This window comes from Nematolebias whitei, chromosome 5, assembly GCF_014905685.2.
Source record: "Nematolebias whitei isolate Nwh7 chromosome 5, NemWhi1, whole genome shotgun sequence".
Taxonomy (NCBI): Eukaryota; Metazoa; Chordata; class Actinopteri; order Cyprinodontiformes; family Rivulidae; genus Nematolebias; species Nematolebias whitei.
The window spans coordinates 18743575-18751988 of record NC_056502.1 but is presented as its reverse complement, the minus strand read 5'-3'; the positions used below and the strand labels follow the sequence as shown (position 1 = coordinate 18751988).

General features: G+C 38.8%; 1 protein-coding gene across 1 annotated transcript in view; it reads right to left on the bottom strand.

The window, feature by feature from the left end:
* Positions 1–709, bottom strand: part of ptpn3 (protein tyrosine phosphatase non-receptor type 3) — a gene marked incomplete in the record, with an annotated part of 29817 nt that extends 29108 nt beyond the window's left edge. The window contains 1 exon segment of the mRNA XM_037676304.1: positions 583–709.
* Between the last annotated feature and the right edge of the window lie 7705 nt (positions 710–8414).

Sequence of the window (8414 nt, the reverse complement as noted above, 5' to 3'; positions counted from 1 at the left end):
CACACACACACACACACACACACACACACACACACACACACACACACACACACACACACACACAGTTTGGGTTAATGTTTGAACACAGTGACACACACTGAATATATTAAAAACTGTTGGATGACTGGTTTTCCATAATAACTTCCCTCACAGGCAGGCCTTTAATGAATTTACAAGTTAATGCCACATTATAAGAGGAAACTGTGAACTTTGACAAGCAAAACTTCTGTTTTGTTTGCTTGTAAACTTTTTTCCACAAGCTCATCAGCTGAACAAGTTCAAACTATTGTGCTAGTTTAACACTCAGATGTCCCCCCTCCTGATACATGTGAATAAACTGGGCCTGTTTCAGTGTAATAAGGCCCACACTGAAGTTTCGACTGGATAATAAACCCAGCTGTGACCTCGCTGTACTTTGAGCCGAACAAGGAACCTGTTGACAGCCTGAAAAGCTACACTCAAAAAGGACTAACAACACAGGAAGGACTTTCCTCCAACCACGGCACTCCTCGAAACACAAGTTTATGGTTTCTGGGAAGTTAAATACTTTTTTTTTTTTTAAGAGAAGAAGGCGGTACTGACCTCGGTGGTCCCGCTTTACAAACGGGTCATATCCCTCGAAGAGCCCGCCGTGAAGAGCTCGTCGTACGGAGGAGCTGGTCGGGAGAAGCCAGGTACAGATAGGTAAATATCCGGGACAAGTTTCACATCCACCGACCGCTGTGAAACTGGGAGGCCACGCCCCTTTTTGCCGCGCGCGCTCCCGATAAGAAGCGCGTTGCCGCTGACAGCCTGGCAGGGGAGCGCGCGCAAGTTGAAAACAAAACAGTGAAGTTAATTTCTATAGAAATTAGTTTGCTTGTTTGTAAGTTATACATCGATTTATCTAAACGCTCGTATCATTCATGTAGCTGGCGTTTTTAGTTTTTGTAACTTTTATACTTTTCTAAATATTCAACTTTATTTGCAAAACTTCTATGAGCTCTCCAAAAATATTCTCTGAAATCTGCTTGATAAATACCTTCTTATTAGTCTTCCATTTTTAGCTTTTAGCTACCCCTTTGCTGCTTTTAGCTACCATTCAGCTACTCGTAGGCTTTAGCTAGACTTTAGCTCATTTTTAGCTAGCACATTGATGCTTTCAGCTATACTCTTTTATGACTTTTGGCTATAGCCTTTTGCTACTTTTTTAACTTTCAGCTGCCACTCAGCTATTTGTAGACTTTAGCTAACATTTTGCTTTTTTAGCTAGCCTTATGCAACTTTTAGATTTTGATTAGCGTTTTATTTCTTTCAGATAGTTTTTCATACATATAGCTTTGGCTGTCTTTTTGTTGCTTTTAGCTGATGTTTTGATACTATCAGCTTGCCTTTTTATTTTTTAGCTAAACTTTGGATGCTTTATGTTAAAGATTTGGTACTTTTTGTTTGTGTTTTGTGCCTTTTACCTTTCATTTTACTTTTGGCTCTTAGCTAGCCTTTTGATGCATTTAGCTTTTGCTTTTACTACCATTCTGCTGTTTTGTAGGTTTTAGCTATAGTCATTTTCTATTTTATAAACAATTTATTAAACACCTTTCTCTGCTATTTTTGTTTTTAGGCTTCTGGTACCCCAGATGTTGACAACCAGGCTTTCCCAGCACCGCACAGCTAACGGCGAGTAATTATTCCTGGATTTGTGATGAATCCTATGTGGGACGGGACCTCTCGGCAGTGTGATCAAGCTGGTGAGCAGGATGAGGAGGTGCCAGGCTGTTGTGGCTGTGTATGGTTTTTCCACATGCTACAGATGCCCTGGTTGGTAAAAAGCATTTTAGTTTCATGGTCTACCTTTCATTTATTTTTAGCTTTTCGAAACAAAAGCATTCAGCAGAGCTTTGCCTAGTTTTTATTTTATTTTTATTTTTTAATGACCTTTTAAAAAGACGGCACAATGGCTCCGTTGGTAGAGCTGCCACCTCTCAATGAGCAAGTCACCGGCTCACATCTTGGCCGGGGTGATGAAACCTTTTTAAATTTTTGACTAAGTAAAATAATTATATTATAACAGATTGTGCAACAAAGCACAAAATGCAAACATTTCTTTATTGTGATGTTGAACTGATGTAATTTATTTAAATCTAACTCATTGAAATTGTGCAAAGTTTAACCTTTATTGTAAACTTTTTGGTACATTATTTTTCACCTTTATTGCATGCTTTAGTATTTTTTTTAAATTTTTTTTTATCAAGTTGAATCGGTTCTTCTCATTCTGGACATGTCATTGCATGGTTGAGCTTGTGTTAACCTACATATGACAAATAAACAACATAACATAAACTTACCATAAATGTCTGCTTCGAAAAATCCCTTGACTTGTTGTTGCCATCTACAGGACATATGGAGTACTGCAGATGTCATGCCTGTTTCATTTTAAATGAACTTCCTGTTTGAATGCAGATTAAATCATTACAATCATTACTCCCCAAAAATGATCTGTAACCAATTGAAGCAATTATTTACAGTAACAGAACGTGTAAACCTGGATTCAATCTGTCATGAGGTCCAGCAAAGTTTATGATCAGACTGAAACTCAAACCTGAAACAGAAACAATTTTTTTTTCTGTATTTCTCTCACAGCTGTTAATCTAAAGTACAAAAATAAAACAAATTACTTTGTGAACATCTGGGTGTTTGCAAACAAAAACAAAAAATATTTTACCCCGAAAAATTTACATTTTTACCATTTCCAATTGTGGAAACAGATTAGTGTGAGTTCATCAGGATTGATGCAAAGATGAGGCAAGCAAGGAGGCAACCTGGAAAAAGTTTACATAAATTGCTCTGGAAGTTAAGCCTAATTTCAAATACTGTTGCACAAGCAACAACAAGGGTGGGGTTCACCACAGAGCTCACACACCAAACACCAGTGAACAAAAAGATCAACATCAAAATGATTGAAACGCAAAATTATTCAGGTATTTAGCATTCACGACATTAAGAAAGTCATATGGTTAACAAGAAAGAAAAAAAAAAACAAAGTCTGATATTTCAGACTTAAACTCGCCAGATTTAAACAAACAATAAAAAAAATTATACAAGGCAACTATAGGTATTAGTTACACTCAGATTTGATCATTTTAGTCCTATTTATATATTTTTTATTTTTTTAATGTCATGGTCTCAGGTAGAAATCAAAACCAAACTGCAGACAGAAACTCAAGGGGTTCAGGATAAAGAAAAAGTTGTTTTATTTGCAGAATCAAAAGCTCTGTCATGGCAGCAGAACTATAGAAATGCTGGTAAATACAAAAAAAAAAAAAACATAAGAGCTGATAAACCGCACAAAGCACCACCCAGGAACAAATGGACGAACACAGAATTTAAAGGTGACACTAATGAACTTAACGGACAAACGTCTGGTGATAAACAAGAAACAAGGTTGGTGGGGCAGGAGCAGAATCAACAGAGGCAAAACTGGGGAAACAGACAAACACTGGAAACAAGTAAGTAAAATAAACACAAGGATCAGATAAAACACTAACATGGATCCTGACAGTCTGGTATTCACTAATTGATGTTTTTACAGCCTGATACATATCTAGATGTCAGCTGGACGTATGTCCATATTTCCTGTGATTCTAGTGTCCAAGACAGACATGTGGCACAGTGGTTAGAACTAAAAGGTTGCAGGATTGAATCCTGGCCTGGCAAGTTTCTGGGTGGTTTGTGTGTTCTCTCTGTGCATGTGTGGGTTTTCTCTGGGTACTCTGGTTTCCTCCCACAGACCATAAACATGCATGTTAGGCTGATTGGTAACTCTAGATAGCTAGATAGATAATTTATTAATCCCAGGGGGAAATTCGAGACATCCAGTAACGTGTTCTTATTTATACAGCAAAAAAAAACAAAAAACACATGAAATAAAAAAAAAGCAGAATACACAAATTTGGAAAAAGACAATATGCACATGCACAAGGTGGTAAGGAGTACTGCATTCATGATCTATACTACATACGTGTGTGTGTGTTTGTGTATATAAATAGATAGATATGTGTATATATATATATATATATATATAGTATATATATATACTGTATATATACACACACATATGTGGATATACAGTATATATGTGTGTGTGTATGTATATGTGTGTATATGTATATGTGTATATTTATACATGTATATGTAAATAAATATACTCACAAACACATACAGTGTCTGGGCTACCGCAGATTTACAAAGCTCTATTTTTACTGTACTGTCTAAATTGTCCCTATATGAGAGTGAATGGTTGTTTGTCTCTGTTTGTGTGTGTGTGTATGTGTGTGTGTGTGTGTGTGTGTGTGTGTGTGTGTGTGTGTGTGTGTGTGTGTGTGTGTGTGTGTCCCTGTGATGGACTTGCGATTTGTCCAGGGTGTCTCACCACGACCTGGAAAGGAAGAAGAGGGTAAAGAAAATAAATGGAAGATAAACTTTAGATCTCTGGAGCTGGGAAGTTGTTGTCTGTATAAGTTAGCAGTTCACACAATCTCGTTATTTTTAGATCTTTATGTTCTATTGGCTTAAATGTTTAGTGGCAATTTATTTATTTTTTTTGCTTATTCACATTATGATAAAATGCTCCCTACTCCCACCCACACTCTTCAGAGACTGTTCTGGAGAGATTGTGTTGCTTTTCACCATCCATCCATTATCTTTACCCACTTCTTCCATTTTGGGTCACGGGGGTCGCCGGTGCCCATGTCCAGCAATCACTGTGCGAGGGGCGGGGTACACCCTGGATGGGTCGCAAGTCCATCACAGGGCCACATAGAGACAAACGAGACAAACAACAATTCACTCTCACATAGGGACAATTTAGAGTTACCAGTTAATTTAACATGCATGTTTTTGGTCTGTGGGAGGAAACCGGAGTACCCGGAGAAAACCCACGCATGCATGGAGAGAACATGCAAACTCCACCCAGAAAGGCCTCCGGACCGGGATTTGAACCAGGGACCCGCTCTCTGAGAGGCAGCAGCTCTACCAGTTGCACCACCCTCAATGTAAACAAGTTTTTTTAAATGTTGGTTTGCCACAATGAACAGTCAAAAAACACTAACCAGAGATCATTCACACGAATACAGAGTCTAAAAGTCACAGTGACTCTTTAAGTCATTTGACAAAGATCCTTATCAACTGTTTCTGCATGTGTGACTTTTTCTTGCACGCCTTTTGAGGCTGATTTTATTCAATGTCTTCCAAACAGTCTGAGCTACCACAAAAATGCAGATTTCTACTGATAACCTAAATTTTAAAGCCCTCTTTGTTTTGTTTGTTTTTTTTCAAAGCACAATTACGAAAGTAAGACACTTTTTGGCAGAAAATTTAGTTGTTTTTTTAGTGTTTTTATTCCTCCTGATTGTTGCTGCATGTACAGGTCCTTCTCAAAAAATTAGCATATTGTGATAAAGGTCATTATTTTCCATAATGTAATGATAAAAATGAAACTTTCATATATTTTAGATTCATTGCACACCAACTGAAATATTTCAGGTCTTTAATTGTTTTAATACTGATGATTATGGCATACAGCTCATGAAAACCCAAAATGCCTGTCCCAAAAAATTAGCATATCATGAAAATGTTCTCTAAACAAGCTATTAACCTAACCATCTGAATCTACGACGTATCTCTAAACACCTGAAAAAGATTCTTGAGGCTTTTAAAATCTCCCAGCCTTGTTCATTACTCAAAACCGCAATCATGGGTAAGACTGCCGACCTGACTGTTGTCCAGAAGGCCATCATTGACACCCTCAGGCTGTTCCCAGAGTGCTGTATCAAGGCACCTCAGTGGGAAGTCTGTGGGAAGGGAAAAGTGTGGCAGAAAACGCTGCACAACGAGAAGAGGTGACCGGACACTGAGGAGGATTGTGGAGAAGGGCCGATTCCAGACCTTGGGGGACCTGCGGAAGCAGTGGACTGAGTCTGGAGTAGAAACATCCAGAGCCACCGTGCACAGGCGTGTGCAGGAAATGGGCTACAGGTGCCGTATTCCCCAGGTCAAGCCACTTTTGAACAATAGACTGTGTCAGAAGCATCTCGCCTGGGACTGCTGCTGAGTGGTTCAAAGTTATGTTCTCTGATTACAGTAAATTTTGCATTTCCTTTGAAAATCAAGGTCCCAGAGTCTGGCGGAAGAGAGGAGACACAGAATTCACATTGCTTGAGGTCCAGTGTCAAGTTTCCACAGTTACTGGGGTGCCATGTCAGCTGCTGTTGTTGGTCCACTGTGTATTATCAAGCACAGGGTCAATGCAGCTAGCTATCAGGAGATTTTGGAGCACTTCATGCTTACATCTGCTGAAAAGATTTATGGAGATGAAGATTTCATTTTTCAGCACGACCTGGCACCTGCTCACAGTGCCAAAACCACTGGTAAATGGTTTACTGACCATGGTATTACTGTGCTCAATTGGCCTGCCAACTCTCCTGACCTGAACCCCATAGAGAACCTGTGGGATATTGTGAAGAGAAAGTTGAGAGACGCAAGACCCAACACTCTGGATAAGCTTAAGGCCGCTATCGAAGCATCCTGGGCCTCCATAACACCTCAGCAGTGCCACAGGCTGATTGCCTCCATGCCACGCCGCATTGAAGCAGTCATTCATGCAAAAGGATTCCCAACCAAGTATTGAGTGCATAACTGAACATGATTATTGGAAGGTTGGTGTTTTTTGTATTAAAAACACTTGTCTTTCATTGGTGGGATGAAATATGCTAATTTTTTGGGACAGGCATTTTGGGTTTTCATGAGCTGTGTGCCATAATCATCAGTATTAAAACAATTAAAGACCTGAAATATTTCAGTTGGTGTGCAATGAATCTGAAATATATGAAAGTTTCATTTTTATCATTACATTATGGAAAATAATGACCTTTATCACAATATGCTAATTTTTTGAGAAGGACCTGTACTGTACGTGCATCGAGTTCACTACATTTTTATTATCGTAACAGTCTTTTCAATTTCCTCCAAAAGGACGAAATCAAAACACGTCAGAGAAAGTTGCGTCATTCAGACGTCATTTCTTGAAGTCTGATGAGTTTATAATTATGGTTTTCTTTGTTTGTGTGCTTTTTGTTTGCAAAATAACTTTTCAAATCTTCATGCATTTATTAAAAAAAGTTATTTTGACTTAATCTAACTTTAAAACAATGGAATTATTGAAAGTTAGAAAGTTTGCATAGTGGTGCACTTACTGTGAGATGGGTTGAAAAAGGGGGGTTTAGTTTGTTTTAGTATATCACAGAAGAAGAGAAATATATTTTACAATAAAAATTGAACTTTCTTATGTTACTTAATTCTAGATAACATACTACATCACAGCTTCCATCCGTCTAATAAAACCTTTACTTTAATTATCTTGTGAAGCTTATTGAGAAAACTTTGTAGACTCTGCTGTGGAAGGTGGCGGGCGATATGCATTCATCCAGAGAATGCTTGGTTTTTAATTGTTTGTGAATAATCCATTGCTGAAACGCTGAAAACAAAAATTGTTCCTGTTCTCTGATGCAGGAATGCTGACGGAGACCTCTGATGTCACTCCTGTTCAGAGTCACCGGCTGCATTCCTGAGAGGTAAAACCAGCCATGTCCAGCTGAAGTCAGAGGTGAGACTCGGTGAGACCAGCAGAGACTGGTTTAAAGATATCAGGGGAGGCGTTCCTCCCTAACACAGACTAACAGAAGGGACCGTCCCCCTGTTTCAGACACAGGATCAACTTTCTGCAGCCGTAACCAAGACATCTTGTTCTCTCTGTGCCCTGGACCCTGTGTGTCTCTAAATTTAGACCCTGAAGGCGCATGGACACTCCACATCACTTATCTGTTTGCCTCTCTGATATTCATTCTTGCATCACTTTGCTCACTTGATGTAAACAATAACTCATCAGTTCATTCTCTCCTCCTGTAAAGACAGCTTTATTACTGGCCTTTAAATGCCTCAGCCATCTATTTTCTCCCTGTCTCACTCAAGAATTTGTTTACCACCAGCAGCACAAGGCCCTTCCCCGTTCTTTTCCATTCATTACGTAATAACACGCTGATGTTAAGGTCTTAGGTCTCAACAGCGAGCTTCAAAATGTCGCACGGCGGAACGTACCTGTAACATGAGATAAACAACCAGCTTCTGCAGGGAACCCAAGGGAATGTTTTGTTGTTATGCGAATGATGTTGATGTTAATTTAATTCTGTGTTTGTGCTGAATAATCATAAATGGTGAAAGAATAAATCCAGGTTTTAAAAAGGCTGGGTTTTTTTTCATTTTTTTGGTGGGCACCATAGTCCTTGGTTCTCAAAAAGTGCAGAAACAAACGGATGTTCAGAACAATTATATCTAACCAAAAAAATGAAAAAAAACCCAGCCTTTTTAAAACCTGGATTTAT